The sequence below is a fragment of the Stegostoma tigrinum genome, chromosome 7 (genome assembly GCF_030684315.1).
Source record: "Stegostoma tigrinum isolate sSteTig4 chromosome 7, sSteTig4.hap1, whole genome shotgun sequence".
Classification (NCBI taxonomy): domain Eukaryota; kingdom Metazoa; phylum Chordata; class Chondrichthyes; order Orectolobiformes; family Stegostomatidae; genus Stegostoma; species Stegostoma tigrinum.
The window spans coordinates 71,824,120-71,846,022 of record NC_081360.1 but is presented as its reverse complement, the minus strand read 5'-3'; the positions used below and the strand labels follow the sequence as shown (position 1 = coordinate 71,846,022).

Genomic DNA, 21,903 nt, shown 5'->3' with positions numbered 1-21,903 from the left:
TGAACATCTGCTTAATGTGGAAAGTCATCTTGGGGCCTGGGATGGGGGTGAGGGAGGAGGTGTGGGGGCAAGTGTCGCACTTCCTGCGGTTACAGGGGAAGGTGCCAGGTGTGGTGGGGTTCATTCCCTCCTCCCACTGCAACCCAAAACCAGCCCAGCCTGTCTCTGCCTCCCTAACCTGTTCTTCCTCTCACCCATCCCTTCCTCCCACCTCAAGCCGCACCTCCATTTCCTACCTACTAACCTCATCCCGTCTCCTTGACCTGTCCATCTTTCCTGGATTGACCTATCCCCTCCCCACCTCCCCACCTCCCCACCTATACTCTCCTCTCCACCTATCTTCTTTTCTCTCCATCTTTGGTCCGCCTCCCCCTCTCCCCCTATTTTTTCCAGAACCCTCACCCCATCCCCCTCTCTGATGAAGGGTCTAGGCCCGAAACGTCAGCTTTTGTGCTCCTGAGATGCTGCTTGGCCTGCTGTGTTCATCTAGCCTCACATTTTATTATCTTGGATTCTCCAACATCTGCAGTTCCCATTATCACTGATTCAAATTATTTTGTTTCTTTGCGCTTCTGTGCCAGTTCTATCTTCTACCCACAAGATGGCTCTATAATTTTAAGATAGCTTCGAAAGAGCCAACACTTCCCGAGTGGGTGGCCCTGATTGGGTGCTGCAGGGGTGTAGCCTATTGGAACAGGTAAAAAAGCTCTGCTGAAAGGTACGCAAGAAAAAGAAAGGGGAAAAGTTTATTGTCAGGTATATTATCCAGATGCTTGTCCTTTCATCCTTTGAAAAATCTTTTGATATTTTTGTGATCGTTCATCGTAGATTTATGTTCTTTTCTACTGAATGCTTACTCTGTACTGATTGCCTTGAAGATCCTTTAATGTATCAAAGGCTTTTAGCAGGAGAAAACTCCCAGAGTAGAGGGCTGCACAGTGGCCTAGAGGTTGGGATGGTGATGGTGGATGATAACAGGTTACTGAAGCTCTGACAGGTAAGAGTGGAAATGATGGAGGTGGTGAAAAATAGCACATACAGGGAAGACTGATTGCAGACAATGAATAGAGGAAAAGAAGTGCTGAATATTTAAAAGGAAACCTTCAATGTCAGCAGAGGGAAAGGAGCTGTTTAGTGAGCAGCTGGCGAATGTTTTACAAATCTTATTTCTCGTAGTTATTTGCCTCATAAATTGAAGCCAAGCAAAGCAATTCAGGACCATGATATGCACATTCTACCCCAGTTGGGAACTCCAGGAAACTACCTGAGCCCTGGACACCAACATGAGTAGGAAATGTCATCAGCTGGAAGATTCAAACACTTGAGCAGCAGCAGCTGTCACTGATGTGCATCTATGAGTCTGAGCACAATACAGTTAACACCCATGCCTGACAGTAGTTGCTTTTGTATGTGTGTATTGCCTTTAAGAGAGTTGACGTTGAAGGACTCCATGAGTTATGCGTATACAATGTTGTGACTCTACCTGGTTGTCAGTATATAGTGTACCTGAAAGTTGAAGAGATAGAAATCAGTTAGTATGTCTTTTACTGTTTTAAATAAACTAAGCCATGGAGTCAATCAATACCTGAAGGAGGTTTGATTGTTGGATCATTATCATTAATACGGCATGGTGAGCAGTGATGGCAAACTTGGTGCTAATGAAGCCCATCATGCTCGAACAGGTAGCAATCAAGTTAATCTACAGGTAGAACACATGGTCAACAATCTTAAATTATGGTACTGTGCTTGAGACGATTGCCTGTGTCTTTGTTTGTTATGTCAGAGAGTGTTAAAAATACAACTCAGAAGCAGCAAATCCCAAATGAAACATATATTTAACTGACTTGAGAAAGGCAAGCAATCAGGGATGTGCTAGATTGATGGCAAGCAAGGGAAGGTAAAAGGCATATTGTCTGAATGTTTGTAAAATTCTCTACTTTGGGATGCAATGGACCTCCTGAAAGAATTTAGAATGCTTAAACAGCATTCAGAACTATGGTTTCTACATTTGGGTGGTCTGATGCAGAAAAGCAAATTGCTGATATTTGTTTGGCAATTGGGAACAAAGTCCTACTGAATTTAATATTTCGGGATTAACATTAAAAGAGCTAAAAGTTCCCTCAAATGTGTGGACCACATTAGAAGACCAATTCACAGTCAGATTAAACTTCTGATTTCACCAACAATAATTAAAATCACTTTGACAGAAGCTGACAGAATCCATATGAACGGATGCATAGACAAGGGTTAATAATGTCATTTTTTTCAGATGGGGAGCTAGCAAGCAAAATTGTTGGGTTGGTGATCCACCTCCATGGAAGATTCCCAGAAAGGTTTGCTAGACAGCAGAATACTTTTATGTTCAAAGAGTTGCTGAAGAATGGGCAGAATTATATACGATCCTTGCAGGTCAATGAAGCTCACAGATCCGAAGTACAAACTCATGGTTGGCACAATCATTAGAACTCCTAAACATAGAAAACCTGTGGAAGGTGTGGCATTCTACTTGCAGAAATCATTTTTTAAGCAATGAGACAAAAAAGGCAAAGGCAGAATATTAGTGCAAAGGCTGATCCTACAATGAGCAGTGCACCAACCCAAACTGACCACAGACAAGGACGACCTTTAAGCTGCAATACGCACCATCTAGATCCAGACAGAGGTGTATACATGAAATAATCACAACCCAGAATCTGACAATTTGCCCCATGTGACAAAGTTTATTGAAAACAGTTTCACGATGTTATTCTTGTTAAAAAGCTTGAATGTCATCGAACCATCCACAAAAGTTCAAATGACCTGTCTTCAGAAATCTGGTGACTATTCGTTAGCGACTAAAATTGATGCAGTGTTGTTTGTCAATATAAACTACCTCTGTGAATATGGTGAAATACGGTTCCTACAGACATGGGAAGCCATGTGAAAACCTACAGTTGTAAAACATTCAGCATATGACAGTTTATCAATGCATTGTACATGATCAATACTGCTGGATTCTAAATACAATTAATCTGCCTGACGTCACAGATGTTCCACATCATAGCACAGCAGTTTGGACACACTGGGATACCATAACCCCATCCAAGACACAGATCATAGAATCAGTAAGACATTGGTGACATAACAGAAGCTGCAGCATCTAGTCAAGAAACACTTGTAGAACTGGATTTGAAAGAAAAAAATAGAACACTTTATCTTCTTCTGAATTAGTGGGGCTAGAAGTTCAGTTCTCTGCTGTGACCGTAAAGTGAAAATTCAAGTGGAAGAGGCTAACTTGACAGGTCAGGGAAAATCTGAGATGATGAAGTCTTTAGAAGATACCTCTGCTCATAGAGTCATAGGTTCATACAGCACATGAAAGGCTTTTCAGTCAACAACATAACTACCACTAAAGGTTTCCTACAATTGTCCCATATCCGTGACTGTTATGATATTTGAAGCGCTCTTCCAAATATTTTTTAAAGGCTGTAGGATTCCTGGCCTCCACTATCTTCCCAGACAGTGCATTCCAGATTCCCACCAACTGCTGAGTGAAAATGTTGCCCCTCAGGTACTTTTCAAATCTTTCTACTTTCAAATGAAACATTTGCCTTCGAGTTTTGGACTTCCCACCGTAGGAAAAAGACCTTGGCAATTCATCCTATCTAGGCCCCTCATGATTTTATAAACCTTTATGTGGTCATCCCTCAACTTCTGACACTCCAGGGAAAAAAAACTTATTTAGGCTTCCCATATAACTCAAACCCTCCAGCCCCAGCAACATCCTTATAAATTTTTTCTGCACCCTTGCAAGTTTAACAACATCCTTCCTGTGCAAAGGTGACCTGAATTATACACGATATTCTAAAAGTGGCCTCACTAATGTCCTATACAGCCACAACATGATGTCCCAACTCCGATACTCAATGTACTGACCAAGGAAGGTGAGCATATCAACTACCTTCTTCACCACCCTGTCTCCCTACGACCCCACTTTCAAGGAACTATGATCCTACACTCCTAGGCCCTTTTGTTCGGCAACACTCACCAGGGCCCAACCATTAACTGTATAAGTCTACCCCTGATTTGCTTTACCAAAATACAACACCTCACATTTATGTAAATAAAACTCCATCTGCCATTCCTCAGCCCATTGGCCCATCTGATCAAGATCCTATTGTACTCTGGGATAATTTCTTCTACACCACCTATTTTGGTGTCATCTGCAAACTTATTAACCATATCTGTTACATTCACATCCAAATCATATATATAAATTACAAAAAGCTGTGGATCCAGCACCGATCATCGCTGGTCTTGGGCCTCCACAGTCTGAAAAGCAATCTTCTACCATCACCCTCTGTCTCCTATCTTCAAGCCAATTTTGTATCCAAATGACTAGCTTCCTCTGGATCCCATGTGATTTAACCTTATTAATCAGTTTACCATGTAGAACCTTGTTAAAGTCCATACAGACAATGTCTACGGATCTGCCCCATCAATGTTTTTTGTTATCTCTTCAAAAAAACTCAATCAAGTTAGTGAGACATGATATCTCACGCACAAAGACATGTTGACTGTCCCTAATCAGCCATTGCCTTTCAAAATGTATATAAATCCTGTCCTTCAGACTCCTCTCCAGCCATTTACCCCTATACAGAATTCTGAAGGTTCCTTCTGGTAGAAAATAGAAAGAGTTCCTGCAGATCTTTGGGCAATAGAAATAAATAAACAGGATCTCAAAAGCAACAATCTCGAGATTATTCCAAATGCTACTTGACAGAGAGAGTATAGAAGCATAGAACAGATGCTGGAGTAGCTGGAGTGAAGATGCAGGAGGCAGAGTCATTGGGACCAGTTCTGAGGAAGTGGGACCTTAATAGAATGGATAGGTGCATCTTAATAGTGCTGAGACTACTGATCTCGTGGCTGGCTTTCTCTTACTTGGGGAGAAACCTTTGGCAAGGGAACAGGAAGCATGCTATAGATTTTAGAAGAAGAAATAAGGCACCCAAGGATTGGGAGAAACAACACTACAATAAGAAATAGTAGGGCCCAATGTGAAAATACAAAAAAAATGTAAATTAAGTTTACAGCAAGTATGTACTCCACAAACTGGGATTGGGCTAGGAAGCATCAAGCACTGATAGCAACTTGGGAGAGTATAACTCGTCAATAATGGCTCAAAAAGAGAGTAAGTAGGCAGTAAATATTCCTGGTACGAGGTTGTCAGGACAGATAGGGTCCAAGAGAAATGAGTAGAGGTGGCAGTATTGATTGGGAGAATGTTACATTGTTGAGGAGAAAGGACACACTACAGCAGTAAAGAACAAAATATATCTGATATCTTCTGCAGACTATCAATCACGGGAAATTATAGAATAGCAAACTTGCATGGAAAATGCCAGAAAAGTACAAAATCTATACAACAGAGACAATGGAAGATTTTAGTTATCCTAATATATACTTTGATAGCAACAATGTAAACTGCAGAGAAAAAGATTCCTGAAGTTTCTTCGCAAATTTGTCAGAATTCTTTGATGAAGTGACCGGGAAGGTTGATGAGAACATAGTCGATATGGAGTTCAGCATTTGATAATATTCCACGTGGTAGGTTGTTCTGCAAGATAAGATCGCAAGGAATCCAGGGAGATCTGGCAAATTAGGTACACAATTGGCCTGATGATAGGCAGCAGAGAGTAATAGTGGAGGGATGCTTTTCCAACTGGAGGCCTCTGACTAGTTGTGTGTCTCAGAGTTGGTGCTGGGCCCATTGCTGTTTGTTATGTACAAGAATGTACAATACATGATTGGTAAGTTTGCGGATGACATGAAAGTAGGTGATATCTTGGACAGCAAGGAAGGTTATCAGATATTGCAGCAGAATCTTGATCAACTGGGGACCAAAAAATGGCAAATAGAGATTAATATAATTAAGTGTGAGGTGTTGCATTTTGGAAAGTCAAATCAAGGTAGGAGTTTCATGGTGGATGGTAGGGCCTTAAGGAGTGCAGTGGAACAGAAGGACCTTGGAGTTCAGGCGTACAGTTCTCTGAAAGTGAAGGTAGACAGGGCAGTGAAGAAGGCTTTTAGCACATTGGCCTTCATCAATCAGGGTATTGAGCATAGAAGTTATGATGCAGTTGTATAAGACATTGGAGGGGCCACACTTGGAGTATTGTCTTCAGTTTTTGTCACATTGCTATATGAAGGACGTTAGTAAACTGGAAAGAGTACAGAAGATAATTACAAGGAAGTTGCCAGGACTCAAGGGACTGAGTTATCGGAAGAGGTTGGACAAGCTGGGACTTTCTCTTTCAAGCATAGGAGACTGAGAGGAGATCTTTTAGAAGTGTTTAAAATCATGAGAGGCATCAGATGAATGCAGTCAGTATTTTTCCCAGGATTGGGGAATCGAGGACTAGAGGATACAGTTTAAGATAAGAGGGAAAAGAATATAAGGGAACCTGAGGGGCAACATTTTACAGAGGGTGGTATGCATATGGAATGAGCTGCCATCAGAAGTGGTTGAGGTGGGTACATTAGCAACATTTAAAAGGCACTTGGACGAATACATGGACAGGAAAGATTTAGAAGGATATGGGCCAAGTGCAGAGAAATGGGGTTAGCATGGATGTTCATTTTGGTCAGCATGGACCAGTTTGAGCTGAAGGACCTGTCTCCATGCTATAGGACTCTGTGACTCTCTGAGTATGTTCAGGACCATATGTCAGGTGCAATGAGGAAGGAGACACTGCTGAGTCTGGGGACTAGGGTGGATAAGTATCAGTATGTCAATATTTAGGGAAGAGTGATCAATGTATGATAAGGTTAAGACTGGGTTTGGAAAAAGATGAGGAACAATCACAAGTAAATAGTCTAAATTTGAAAAAGGCAATTTTCTTTCAGACCAGATTAGTTGAAATCAAAGATTGGCAAAATATACAATTCAATAAGAGGTTTCATTTAAAGAGAACAATATTTATGTACAGTTTAGATATGTCAACATGGTTTCATCAAGGGCAGGTCGTGTCTCACAAATTTCATTGAGATTTTTGAGAAGGTGACCAAGCATGTGGATGAGGGTAGAGCAGTTGACGCGGTGTACATGGACTTCAGTAAAGCCTTTGATAAGGTTTCACATGGTCGGCTATTGGAGAAAATACGGAGGCACGGGATTGAAGGAGATTTAGCAGTTTGGAGTAGAAACTGGCTTTCTGTAAGAAGGCAACGAGTGGTGGTTAATGGAAAATATTCAGCCTGGAGTCCGGTTACTAGTGGTGTGCCTCAAGGATCTGTTTTGGGACCACTGCTGTTTGTCAATTTTATAAATGACTTGGACGCAGGCATAGGTGGATGAGCTAGTAAGTTTGCAGATGACACTAAAGTCGGTGGAGTGGTGGAGAGCGTGGGAGAATGTTGCAGGTTGCAGGGAGACTTGGTTAAACTGCAGAATTGGGCTGAAAGGTGGCAAATGGAGTTCAATGCAGATAAATGTGAGGTGATTCACTTTGGGAAGAATAATAAGAAGGCAGAATACCAGATCAATGGAAAGATTCTTGGTAGTGTGGATGTGCAGAAGGATCTTGGTGTCAATGCACATAGATCCCTGAAAGTTGCCACCCAGGTTGATAGTGCTGTTAAGAAGGCATATGGTGTGTTAGGTTTTATTGGTAGAGGGATTGAGTTCCAGAGGCATGATGTCAAGCTACAACTGTACAAAACGCTAGTGCGGCTTCATTTGGAATATTGCGTACAGTTCTGGTTGTCCCATTACAGGAAGGATGTGGAAGCATTGGAAAAGGTGCAGAGGAGATTTATCAGGATGTTGCCTGGTCTGGAGCAAAGGTCTTATGAAGAAAGGCTGAGGGACTTAGGTCTGTTCTCAATGGAGAGAAGTAGGCTAAGAGGGGATTTAATAGAGACATACAAGATGATCAGAGGATTAGATAGGGTGGACAGTGAGAGTCTTTTTCCTAGGATGATGACGTCAGCGTGTACGAGGGGGCATAGCTGAAAATTGAAGGGTGATAGATTTAAGACAGATGTCAGCGGCATGTTCTTTACTCAGAGAGTGGTAAGGGTGTGGAATGATCTGCCTGCCAATGTAGTTAACTCAGCCACATTAGGGACATTTAAACAATCCTTGGATAAGCATATGGATGACGATGGGATAGTGTAGGGGATGGGCTTAGGTTAGTTCACAGGTTGGTGCAGCATCGAGGGCAGAAGGGCCTATTCTGCACTATATTGTTCTATATTCTATGTTTCCATGAGTTGGAAAAGTAGGGCAACCAAAGCTTGGTTGAGAGTAAAGTGCAGCAAAAAAAAAATGTGTAGTAAATGTCAGGTTGTCAGTTCAAATGAGAATTGAGTTGAACATAGGGAGTTCAGAGAAGTGAAATTCAAATGAAGACAGTAAAGAATATGTATTTAAAAAGACAGGCAAGTAACACAAAGGGAACTCAAAAATATCTCCATGCAGCAGGCAAATAAATAATGCAAGGGTATTAAGCTTTGCAACTGTATGTGCAAGGAGTTATTGCCACATTCATACTGAAGGAGAAGATAGTTGAGACACGGAAATATGGAAACTAGGAGCATGAGCAGGAGCGGGCCATTCAACCCTTCAAGCCTGCCCTGTCGTTGAAAATGATCATGCTGATGCTCGACATACTAGAAAGGTTGAAAGTAGTGACGTGAAGGTGGCAGAAATGCTGGCTATGCTTAAAGTTAATTAGTAGTGAACAGGATTGGATAATATGTAACCAAGGATATTGAGGAAAATAAAAGTGGAAATTGTGGATGCATAATCACACAAGAGATACTATTTAATATAAAGCAGTGCAAAGCTATTAATTTAGTAAGAAGAATGAGGATAAGTGATATAAGCTAAAGAGTACAAATATAGAGATATGCAGCCATATGGAGAGTCAGATGTGTGCAATCGTTGTAAGTTACAAAGTTGGTTGTAAAATTCTGCATGAGAGTTTTTGGGCTTCAGAGACAGAGTACAAAATAGAAGGAATTATCATGAAGTTTATAATCACTAGTTTGGCATCAGCTGGAGTTTTGTGTCCTGTGGAGGATACAAATGCTCTGGAGAGCATGCAGAGATTTACAAGAATAGTTCTAGTCATTAGATTTCAGTTATGTGGATAGATTAGAGAAACTGGAGTTGTCCTCCTTCTAGTAGAGCAAATTGATAGGAGATTTTATTCGAGGAATTCAAAATCATTGAATAGACAGATAGAAAGAAACTGTTCCCATTGGCAGGAACATCGAGAACCGGTGGATGCTGATTTTAAAATAAGTGACAAAAGAACCAAAGCTGATAATATGAATTTCTGTATATAGTAAGTGGCTATTGTATAGAATGTATCGCTTGAAAGGGTGTGAAAGTACAACAATTGCAGCCTTCAAGAAGAAATTGGATGTCATCTGAAGGGAAAGAAAATTACAGGTCCATAGGAAATGACTGGGGAATGTGGCAATTACTCTTGCACAATGCCAGCCTGGACTTAAAGTGCCCGACAGGCCCCTCCATTAGTAGTTTGAGTCAGTTGTATGAGGTGGCTGACCAAGGGTGAAACTGCATTATAGCAATTGTTAGGTTGCTTTTAATTTTATAGCACAGAGAGTAAAGTTCTTAATTATTTTTATTCACATCTCTGAAACACTCCTGAACATTTTTTGCATTGGCATTGTTTTCCTTTCAGCATGAATTAAGGAATAACTGGTAACATATTATTGAGCCTGATAAACTGCGATCATTCTTTACATTAGGATTGTTTTTATGCTAGGACAATTTAGCTGAAAATATTTCATGTGACAATGTAGTTAACCTAGCTACAATTCCACATTTAACATTCTCCAAGTGCTATCTGTTAATGGCTATGGTATGCTTTATTGACAGCAAAATCTTGGATGGATTAACTTCTTACTGAGTATTGCTGCTTTGATCATTTCTTTGCACCTTATCACTGCATGAAACTTCAGTTTCATGAGCATAAAAAATTTTAAAATGTGAGCATCATTCATTGTTGACCTGAAGGATTCATTGAGATGATTACTTTCTTTGTGATTTTGCAAAGTTATGAGCCTGAGAGATTCTTAATTATAATCTACTGTGTATTTGAACTGTATATTAAATATTAACTGTATTTTATGGTTATTGTGGCAGCATTCTGCCAAAGTATTTCACACTGTGTTTTTAAGGCATACCAATGGCAAAATTGAAATTTCTAGGAATTTTGGGTAGATACAGGGATTAAGATAGTCGGAAGCAAGGTGACTAAGAAGAGTTAAGCTACAAATAAGCCATGACCTAATTGAACAGTGGAACAGAGTTAAGGGATAAAATGTCATACTCATTTTCTGAAACAAGATGTGTCACTGGGCCGTACATCCTGGAAAATGGCAAACCTATGTGAAAAGGCCCAAATAGTTGACAACTCTTGGGGCCAATACATTTATTGTTAAAAATAGCTAAATTTAAAAATTGCTTGAGCAGAGTATTGTTTTTAACCTCTCTCTGCCTTTAGGCAGTGTTAATTAAAAAAAAGCTCCTTTTTAAAAAAAAGCCATGATCTCTTTGGTGCACAGTACCACCACTTGTTAAGTTGTGAGTCTATCATATTGGAATTCTATATCATTAGAAATTGTCTTTTACTTTCCAACTGGACATGCCATTTATTGGCAAAGAAAATTCAAAATGTGCAATTAGTGTGCAATTCACCGGCTGTTGTTTTACTTAGGATGACTGGCAACCTACTGAAAATAACAATCCATGTCTTAACTCACCTCGAAATTCCTAATTATATTATTCCTAATCACATTATTTACTTCGAGCTAAACAATCTGAGAGGTTTTCTTTTATGTAGATTGATATAATTCTTTAGATCTTGCAAGTTATTCTTTCATAATTTTCTTTCTGATTGGACTTGTGCCCGCAAAATATGGATTAAAACCATTGAGAATAATTTTGCTTGTGGAAGCATGTGAGGTTTGAGCCGTTTGCAGTGATTTGAAGAAAGAATACTTTCTCATTAACATCAGATTCAAGCTACAGATGTGAAAGCAGTGTACCTATACAATACCCTATTCAGTTCCTTGTTCAAGTTCAGTTCAAACAAAATGCCAGTAACAAAACTACTTGTTCATATTTATTTACTTTTAAATAACATATTGATGCAAATGAGCCATAGTTCCGTAGTGCAGCAAAATCATAGCAAAAATCAACAATAGTTTACATTTTGAGAATGTTCCTTAAGTATTTCGAAGTTTTGCCATGCACTTAGGAAAGAGCTTGTATTTACACAGTACCTTTCACAACCTCAAAGTTCTTTCCAGCCAGTGACATACTCTTGAAATGTAGTTGCTGTTGTAATTATTGACCAGAAATGGAAAAGAAGGTGAAAAGGGTGAGGCTGGTTACAAAAGAATGAAAGTACAATGAAAAGAAAAGGCCTTCAGGAAATTTTCAAACGTGTGAAAGAACTGAGAAAGTGGTGATGTTGACGGAGTTCTTAGTATCTACTTGAGAGAAAGAAGTGGGACAAATACTAATGTGTGAGCAGACCAATTAATGAAAGAGGAATAAACCAATTTTGGAGTACGGAGGTGGGAGCCCAATGAATGAGAAGAGTTCCATAGGGGAGAACAATGCTCCGAAAGTCTATTTGTTGGCAGCAGAGAACCAATGAACCTCTTTGAGCAGGGGAGGTTGAGCATACAGTCCACTGTAAAGCAAAGATACATGATATCATGCAATAGCATGAATTGCATTGTAGTTCAATATTACATCCCAACAATATTTGGTTTCCATCAATTTAATTTATGCCCCATTACCTTCACTGCTTTAAAGGTATTGATTCAGAAGTCAAGATGCGGAATTCAGGATTGTTACGAAGTTTTATTGGAAAAATCTCAAGTGCTCTGTATTGTATTATTTCTGACATTTGCAACTTGATTTTGTGGTTTTCTCAATTATTTAGCAGAAAAGACAGAATTGGCATTTTTGTCCAAGCATTTTTGTAATTGCAGGAGCTTTTAGTGTTATGGAGTAAATGAGTTGCAATAGACTGCTGGTATTTTACAGTCCATTCCTGCTGAGCCAGCAAATTGGATGTTTCTGCCATGAGTAGTAATCAAATACATGCTCTTGATGCTGTGGGAGTTGAGGTGAACCTCCTTCTGTTTGCTGTATGAAAGATTGTTCTGGAGAATGCCATTAGTTGATTTTTTTTACTTCTGTCTGCAATAGTTTACATTATTATTCCAAACCTGACATAGATTTAAAATTGTAGTTGATAAAGAGTTTGTAAATCAATTACTTGAATTTTCAGCAATTAATGCAGCAACTTTAGTCCACAAGCCAGTTCTGTATTTTTTAATGAACACAAACTTGAGTAAAGGATTTTTTCAGCTTGCATTGCTCATGTTGGCCTTGTATTGCAATGGCTATCAATTCCAGCTGGCTCTTTGCTTTAAGATTTAAACTGAGTACTAAATTCTTCCCACTGATTGACACCTGCTTAAACTCTCTTCTAATATGCCAAGGGATAATGCTAATTCTGGAATATGATCATTTTTACCTTTGGAAGACAATATTTCTCTGTGAATGTCAAACTTGATCAATTTGATACAAGGAGATAATGGAATCAAGCCTGCAGCAGTTCTCCACTCTTAGTCCGAACATTGGATTGGATTTGATGGCCTCAAACTGGTGTGGGGCAGTGGTGAGGCACACCCAGTCCACATGAATGTAAAATTTGTTATTGGGTCAGCATATGGTCAGGATACCAATCTCTGAAATTATGAAGTTGGAGTAGGCACAGAAATTGGATGCTCATCTGTTTTGAAATTAGAAATTTACAAACTATTAAACTTTTTAAGGGCATTCAATGATTCATTTTGCATTGCCTTTTTGGGTGTCGGATGGGAAAGTGTTTGCAAGTGCTTTATCACAGCTATGATCAGGTGGCACAAAAGAAATGACCACCAATGGAAGAATAGCAGAATGTAGCAGCAGATTCTACTGGGGATGGTGACAGCATCTATCTGATTCTGGATTCATTTACTGATATTTATTTGACCCTTTCATAAAGGAACAAAGAGAGATTCATAGAGGGGTGTCCTTTAAATTGATAGCCATGACTGACTTCCTGTTTATGCCATAAACCCTTAGCCACATGATAGCTTAGCCTAGGCTCCAAATTAATGCAGTGCTCTCATTTGCCCAGCCAATTGGCCACCTTTCTGCTATGCTGGCACTAATCGACTGCCTCAGCATTTGATTCATCAAACTGAGATAGTGGAGGTAGAGTGGATGTAAACAAACTGTCCACTTTCTGTTCGTTGCCCCTGATTCTGCTGATAATAGGAAAATCCAGCACATGGAAATAGTATATTCAACTCAGCTAGTCCATTAATGCTTTTTGTTCTTCTATAAAGTCCTTAGCTTTCTTTTCATGCGCCTGCCTACCTTAGCTATGTTCACCTGTGTCAAACTTAATCATTAATTTTCAAAGCCTTAAAAGCTCATGTATTAAAAGAAGCTTCCCTTGCTCTGTTCCAGAATCTTTTACATTTAACCTTATCTATGTCTCCTGCTTTTAGATCCCTCACTCATAGATGTAACCTGTTACCACTTACACTGCTCCATCTTTTCACAATATTTAGAACTTATACTACTTCACCCCTTTGTCTTTGGAGAATGGTAGGTTGCATTAGCAGTACCTGCAGCTATAGTCCTCGATTTGGTACTGATTCAACTGGGTCAACAGGCACTCCTGGTTTTGCATGTTCTTCCTCGTTACTTCACCGACAATGAAATTTGCCTTGTGTGATGAATGTTTAGGAGATCCGTGCCTTTTACAATACACCATAAGATCCCAGAAATTCCAGTACCTTGTCCAACTAGAGTCACAATGTTTCCCAGTAGGATTATTGAACTTTCATATTCTGAAGATGGGTCACCAGACTTGAAACGTCAACCGTTTTCTCTCCACAGTTGCTGCCAGATCTGCAGAGTTTCTCCAGTAGTTCATGTGTTTGTGCTGCCATTCTGTGTATCAAGCCTGGTAAACATTTGTTGCACTCCCTCCACAGCCAGATCATCCTTTCTCATATAAGGACATCAAAATTACATACAATACTCAAGATGTGATCTCAACAAGGCCCTGCACAACTGCAGCAAACCATCCCTACTTCTCTACTCCAATCCTCTCGTTATGAAGCTAACTCACTATTTGCCTTCTTCACTGTCTGCTTTACCTGCATGCTTAATTTCAGCAACTAATGTACAAGGACGCCTAGGTCTCGTTACACATCCCACTTTCCCAATCTATCGCCATTCAGAAAATGATCTGCCTTCCTGATTTTGCTATCAACGTGGATAATCTCACATTCATCCACATTATACTTCATCTGCCATGCATTTGATCATTCACTCAACTTGCCCAAATCACACTGAAGCATCTCTACATCCTCCACACAGCCTATGCTCCCTCCCAGCTTTGTGTCATCTGCAAATCAGCAAATTCGACTGATTTTAGGATAACATACTTCAAAGTGGCAAAATATAAGATGAGTCAAGTTGCTTCATTCTGGTTTCATCTGACTGGGACTTTACAAGCATCTATCAATTTGCAAACTGTGTCAATAACATTTCACCACAAATTGATCTGAGGAACTTCTAATCACAATAATTAGACTTTGTGGAATTAAAAAGCCATGACTGGGGTTAAACACAGCTGGATTCTTGCAGCAAAACAATGTAACATGCATACATATCACTGTTAAAAAATTTCCCATGAGCTGAGCATGATGGATGAGTTAGTTTTCTGTTGAAATGTAGAATAGATATTTATTTACATGTGCTGTTGTTCAGTGGTAACATTGTCACTTTTGAGTCAAAAAGTTATGGATTCAAACTCCGTTCCAGAAACTTCAATATCAAGTTCAGTGCAGGACAGATAGAATGCTTCATGGGTAAGTGTCAACTTTAAACTGAGTCCTCATCTGCTATTGTGGCTTGGTGTAAAATATTTCATTCTAATATTTGATGAGGAATATCAGAATTCTTCTGAAGTCTTAATCAATATTTATGCCTTACATTATATTCCTGAAGTATGTTATCATATTTTGTGTATCAATCAGCTGCCAAGTTTCTCTTTATTACTGTGATGGAAGAAAATTTGTTTCAATATGGTACATGGTTGCTTTAAATAAAGGACCTTTTTTGGGAGAGGCAATGGCCTCGTGGTTTTATCGCTGACCTGTTAATCCAGAAACCTAGATAATTTTCCAGGGAACTGACTTCAAATCTTGCCACAGCCGATGGTGGAATTTAAATTCAATAAATTAAGAGGCTAATGATGACCATGAATCCATTGTCGCTTGTCAGGAAAAACCCATCTAGTTAACTAATGTCCTTTTAAGTAAGGAAACTGCCATCCTTGGCTGATCGGGCCGACAAGTGACTCCAGACCCACAGCAATGTGGTTGACTCTTAACTGCCCTCTGGCCAATAAATGCTGCTTAACTAGTGACACCCTCTTCATGTGAATGAATGAATAAAGGACAATGTCCCAAAATGCCTGACGTGCAATTAAGCATTTTGGAATGTAATCACTGATCATCTTGGCTTCACAACATGCTGCAGGTCCCTGGTAAGAGAGATAATGGGAACTGCAGATGCTGGAGAATCCAAGATAATAAAGTGTGAAGCTGGATGAACACAGCAGGCCAAGCAGCATGTCAGGAGCACAAAAGCTGACGTTTCGGGCCTAGACCCTTCATCAGAGAGGCTGATGAAGGGTCTAGGCCCGAAACGTCAGCTTTTGTGCTCCTGAGATGCTGCTTGGCTTGCTGTGTTCATCCAGGCCCACACTTTGTTATTACGCAGGTCCCTGGTAACTTAGGTTTGTACATTAGGGATACCAAATAACTGGGTGGTTGCTTTGTAGGTCATTTCATTCAATTCACAACCATGACCCTGAACTTTTGGTAGCTCTTTGTTTCTCTTTATTAGAAATTTTGGTGTAGAACCACATGCCCTTTCCCCCTTTATAGAAGCATAAGCACCGACAGTGTGGAAGCAGGCCATTTGGCTTACACCAACCCTCTAACGAGCATCCTACCCAGACTCCTCCCCCCTTCACACTGTACCCTTGAATTCTCCATGGCTGACCCATCTAGCTTACACATCCCTCAACACTATGGGCAATTTAGAATGGCCAAGCCATCCTACTGCATAAGTCCCACTCCGGGCTCATTGTCCTCACTCTCTTCCACTATTCTCATGGAGCCCAATAAAAGTTTGAGGTGGAGAAGCTCATCTTTTTATCAGGCAATTCAAAACCATTTGAAGTCAATTGACAGCAACAATTTCAGATGACGATTTGTGATAATTCTGCTGTGTCATCTATTCCTCCTGTAGATTCACCCCTTCTTTGTTTGCTTTCACCATCACCATCCCCTTAAGCTTTGTACCACTATTCATTTTATCACTATCCTTTCTGTCTTCTTCTCTATTAGACAATTTCCCTCTTTTGTTCCTTTCTACTCACCCACTTTTCTTCCTTCTGTATTTGCTTTAACATCTGTTGTATCTTTAACTCTTTCCACTTCTGATCAAACATTATTCAACTGAAACATAACTATGTTTCTCTCTCCACCAAAACTGCCTAATTGCTGAGTATTTTCAGTTTTACCTGTGTTTGTTTCAGATTTCCAGCATAGTGTTGCACCTCTTCTACCTTCCTTTGCATCTCCTAAGATCTGGCTGTGAGTTGGTTTCATTCCAGAGCTAGCCAGTTTTATGAATGCCTGGACCTGTGTGCTATGTTGGGATGGCCAGTTAACATTGGCAGCTTGGTAGTTTACAAAACTGAATCTTGAGGTAGAATTTGGAGCAAGCCATAAATAAATATTACACAAGCTAAAGGAAGGCTCAGAATAAATCTTTGGATCAGCAAAAACCAATGAATCAAGCCTTTGACCAAAGACCTCTGAAATACTTTTTCAGTTTCCCTCTGAAATACTTCCTCAGTTTCCCTCTGAAATACTTTCTCAGTTTCCCTCTGAAATACTTTCTCAGTTTCCCTCTGTCCATGTTTATTTTTTTTCCCATTTGTCTGTCAGTACATGTGTGGAGGGGGAGTTTATAAGGGGATATTAGTTTTATTAGTAATGTTATATGCCAAGAGGCAGCTCGCCACCAACTTCAGGAACAACCAGGAACAGGAAATAAATCACCAGCCATTGACGCCCACATCCCCCAAATGTATAAATTAAAAAAACCAATGGTTTATGACTGTTTATCTGCAGTTACAGTTTAATTACTCGTAATAAACAGTAACTGTTATTTAAGTATAGAAACCTGGTTCCTGCTTTCAATCAACCTGAATCTGAAAATGATGTAAATTGGGGAATCTTAGAAACAAAGAAACAAACAAAGAAACAAACAAACCTACAGCACAGGAACAGGCCCTTCGGCCCTCCAAGCCTGCCCTGATCAAGATCCTGTATCTAACCTGTCATCTATTTTCTAATGGTCTGTGTCCATTTGCTCCCTGCCCATCCATGTACCTGTCCAAATATATCTTAAAAGACGCTAACGTGTCTGCGTCTACCACCTCCGCTGGCAACGCGTTCCAGGCGCCCACCACCCTCAGTGTAAAGAACTTTCCACACATATCTCCCTTAAACTTGCCTCCTCTCACTTTGAACTCATGAGCCCTAGTAATTGAGTCCCCCACTCTGGGGAAAAGCTTCTTGCTATCCACCATGTCTATATCCCTCATGATTTTGTAGACCTCAATCAGGTCCCCCCTCAATCTCCGTCTTTCTAATGAAAATAATCCTAATCTATTCAACCTCTCTTCATAGCTAGCACCCTCCATACCAGGCAACATCCTAGTGAACCTCCTCTGCACCCACTCCAAAGCATCCACATCCTTTTGGTAATGTAGCGACCAGAACTGCACACAGTACTCCAAATGTGGCCGAACCAAAGTCCTATACAACTGCAACATGTTCTGCCAACTCTTGTACTCAATGCCCTGCCCAATGAAGGAGAGCATGCCATATGCCGTCTTGACCACCCTATTGACCTGCATTGTCACCTTCAGGGAACAATGGACCTGAACACCCAGATCTTTCTGTTCATCAATTTTCCCTAGGACTTTTCCATTTACTGTATAGTTCACCCTTGAATTTGATCGTCCAAAATGCATCACCTCGCATTTGCCCGGATTGAACTCCATCTGCCATTTATCTGCCCAACTCTCCAGTCTATCTATATTCTGCTGTAATTTCTGACAGTCCCCTTCACTATCAGCTACTCCACCAATCTTAGTGTCATCAGGAAACTTGCTGATCAGACCACCTACACCTTCCTCCAAATCATTTACATATATCGCAAACAACAGTGGTCCCAGCAAAGATCCCTGTGGAACACCACTGGTCACAGGTCTCCAATTTGAGAAACTCCCTTCTACTACTACCCTCTGTCTCCTGTTGCCCAGCCAGTTTTTTATCCATCTAGCTAGCACACCCTGGACCCCATGTGACTTCACTTTCTCCATCAGCCTGCCATGCCAACTTAGTGCATTTTAAAATAATTTGTAACTTTTGTGATAACTCTGAGAATAGAGGGCCTTAATTTCCAGCACAATATTCCAGTGAGTCATGACATAAGACCGAGTTTGGTAGACATTTGATCTAGAAGGGAGCCAAGCTTTGTTTTTATAATGATGTGGAGGTGCTGGTGTTAGACTGGAGTGGAGAAAGTCAGAAGTCATACAACACCAGGTTATAGCCCAACAGGTTTATTTGAAATCATAAGCTTTCGTCAGGTGATGTTTGATGAAAGAACAGTACTGTGAAAGCTTGTGATTTCAAAAAAAACCTGTTGGACTATAACCTGGTGTCGTGTGACTTCTGACCTTGTTGTATAAGGCAGTAAGCAGCTGACAGAGTCATTGACATGAGGAGATAATCTCTGTCTATCAGGATATGAGGGTTGTTTCTGAGATGAGCTATCCAGAGTTGTGGTGTGCTTTTTACAAATTCTCATGTGTTCACTAAGTGAAGAGAGCCCTGAATGATTGTTCTTAATGTTTACAGTGTGTGGCTAAAGTAGTAATATATTTTCAGTATTAATGATGTAAATGATGCAAACCTTTACCATTTAACCAAGTTGGGACCCAACCTTCTGTCTAAAGCATCGTGTAACCATCCTTCTCCATATGATATCAATGGTCTAAGTCTTATGATTTTTGGCAAAGATCAAGTTGCATTGAGTTATTTTTAGTATTTTTGCTATAATACCTAGCCTTTGTCATATCTTACCAAACTTGTCTCATTATAACCTACCTTGCTTCTATAGCATTTCTTGCAAGTGATTTCCAGAGTAACTTGCCACTCAACAGATATCCTAGAGCTCACCAGCATTGCTTGCCCTTGTGTCATGCCCCTAGATGAGCTGACAGCCTGGAGATACCTGCATGGTTATGGGCATCTGCCCTGGAAATGGGGAAATTGGTGACCTGGGACCTGGAGTGCATGCTGGATGGACTTTCCTTCCACATCAGCTCCAGCAGTGGAGGCCATAACAACAGATCTGTGCCAGCCTAACCCGAGGTTGCCACCTGCATTAAATCAGGCTCAGCCACCTGGACGAATACATAGCAATGTAGCAAAAGGGTCAATGACCTTCTCCACTCTACATTCCATCATCATCTCTCTGATACCTCACACTCATTCTATCTCTGCTGTCTTATCTCTCACCAAAACCCTTTCTCTATCAGTTTCACTGTTGCTTGCAACATTTGCCTCACATGCTGTGACCCACCCCAGCCTCCAAACAACTATCCCTGTGTGCTCTTTGCATTACCTAATCGCTAGCTTGAGATTCCTCCCTCCTTGCACCAGCAGCAATAGCAGTGCCACACACTTTAATCTTCTGTAATACCAGCTGACATGAGGGCAGTGAGAGCCAAGATAGATGATCTGCTTTCCATCTTCAGCTTCTCACCTCTTATGAGGAGCAGGTCTTGACTCTAACTGCCCCTAGCAGGGCGTGAACTGGTATTGGATACTGCTCTTGACTTACGCTGCTGGCACACCTTGGTGAAAGCCATGCCCTTTGACTTGACAGGAGACTCCTAACAACTACAACAAGCTTCATGGCTTTGAGTCTGCATTAAATGGCATGGAAAGATATCATTAATATGAACCTGGTATCTCTGGATGAAGGTCAAATTGCAAAACTGGCAAAAGAGGGATGCTGTGGGCATTCAATTGTGGTCAGATCCAGTGAGTGTTAATCATCCAAGTGAAGAGCCAGAGAAGCAGGCTGGCCCAATGCCAGAGATGGGTTTGTGACCCTGAGCACACTGTGTCCCTATAACAGCATGATAATGATATTGTTGATGCAGCCCAAACTGCAGTATGGGTGTAGAAGCACTCTCTAAGGGCATCAGAGATGTGCCATCTTAGAGTCTGGTACATTTTGGGTGCCAACGTCAGTGGACATGGCCAGTGTATGTTGCTAGTGCCCTTGGTATGTGCCCTGAGATTTTGGTGCCAAGTTTCCAACATGGAGGCCAATTAGAAGAAGAAGCAAGCTACTCCACCAGGTGCTCCCTTTGGGTTCCAAGTTGGGTTTTCCCAATGTCAAGCTTGTTGGTGAATTTGGAAGGATGAGAGGCTGAATATTAATGAGGTGAATTGTGCAGTTAACGAGGCATTTGATACACACTCAGAATCATAGAATCTCTACAACGTTGAAAGAGGCCATTTGGCCCAACAGGTCCCCACCAACCCTCCAAAGAGCACCCACCCATACGCTATCCTTGTAATCCTACATTTCCCATGGCTAACGTAGCTAGCCTACATATCCCTGGACATTTTGGGGTAATTTAGCATGGCCAATTGACCTAATTTGCCCATCTTTGGATTGGGGAGGAATCTGGAGCGCCCAGAGGAAACCCATGCAGACACAGGTAGAAAATGCAAACTCCATACAGACAGTTACCCACGGGTGCAATTGAATCCGGGGTCCATTGTGCTGTGAAGCAAAAGTGCTAACCACTGAGCTACCATGCCATCTTAATTGACAACTTGCCACTGCCCAGCAAGAATCTTGATATGCTGTTTGTGAGAAGCATAAAAAATGGTGCAAGTTGCTCTTGATGACAAGATGGGCCTTGCTGAACCTGCCACCCAATTCTGCCACACATCTTGTCGCAGTCCATGTTGTTTGGGCCCCAATAAGATTCCATCCAGTAGCTCAACTGAAACCAGCAGAAATCTACACAAGATATCCCAGATGATTCTGGCAGAAAACAGCATTTACAATGCACTGGAAGTGCTGCCACACAGCATGGTAGTAAGGCATTTGGGATTAAGATGGCAATCAGTTTAGCCATGATTGTATTGAATGGCAGAGGGGGTTCACATTGCACAATGTTTATGTTCTCCCCTTTATTGTTTTCTTGTATTAGGGTGTATATTCCCTTTCAAAGGACTTGAAGCCCAAATTGCAAACAGATATATATGAAGTTACGCTTTTAAGTAACCACAACAGAAATTAATTCCTCTAATCATAAATTTTGCTGGAAGCACATACTTTTTGCAGACATTGATTAAATTAAGATTCCTCAGTAAACAGCTGTCTTTGTGAAATTGCTGAGAAGTTTCTCAATCACAGTTATTAATCCAGAAAACTTAATAGATACCCACGTGAGCACTACACTGGTGTTGCTGCTTCAGGATCAAAATGGCACAGGAGATGTTACTTCTCTCAAAGTAAGTAGCCTGAGACTATTTTCCTTAAAACTTTCTCGACTGACTACATTAAGTTCCATGTATCACAGCGAGTTGTTGGATTACTCATGTAAAACGATTCATTTG

The 21,903-nt window shown here is 40.7% G+C and overlaps 1 protein-coding gene across 4 annotated transcripts in view; it reads left to right on the top strand.

Moving 5' to 3' along the window:
* Positions 1-21,903, top strand: part of nckap5l (NCK-associated protein 5-like) — a 752,792-nt gene that overhangs the window by 45,524 nt on the left and 685,365 nt on the right. The window contains exon 1 of one of the 4 annotated variants that reach the window (XM_059647400.1): positions 700-756. The exons of the other annotated variants lie outside the window; for them this stretch is intronic. The gene's annotated coding sequence lies outside the window, so the exon portion shown is untranslated. Of the gene's footprint in view, positions 1-699; positions 757-21,903 lie in introns of those variants that run through there. 4 annotated transcript variants of the gene reach the window in all.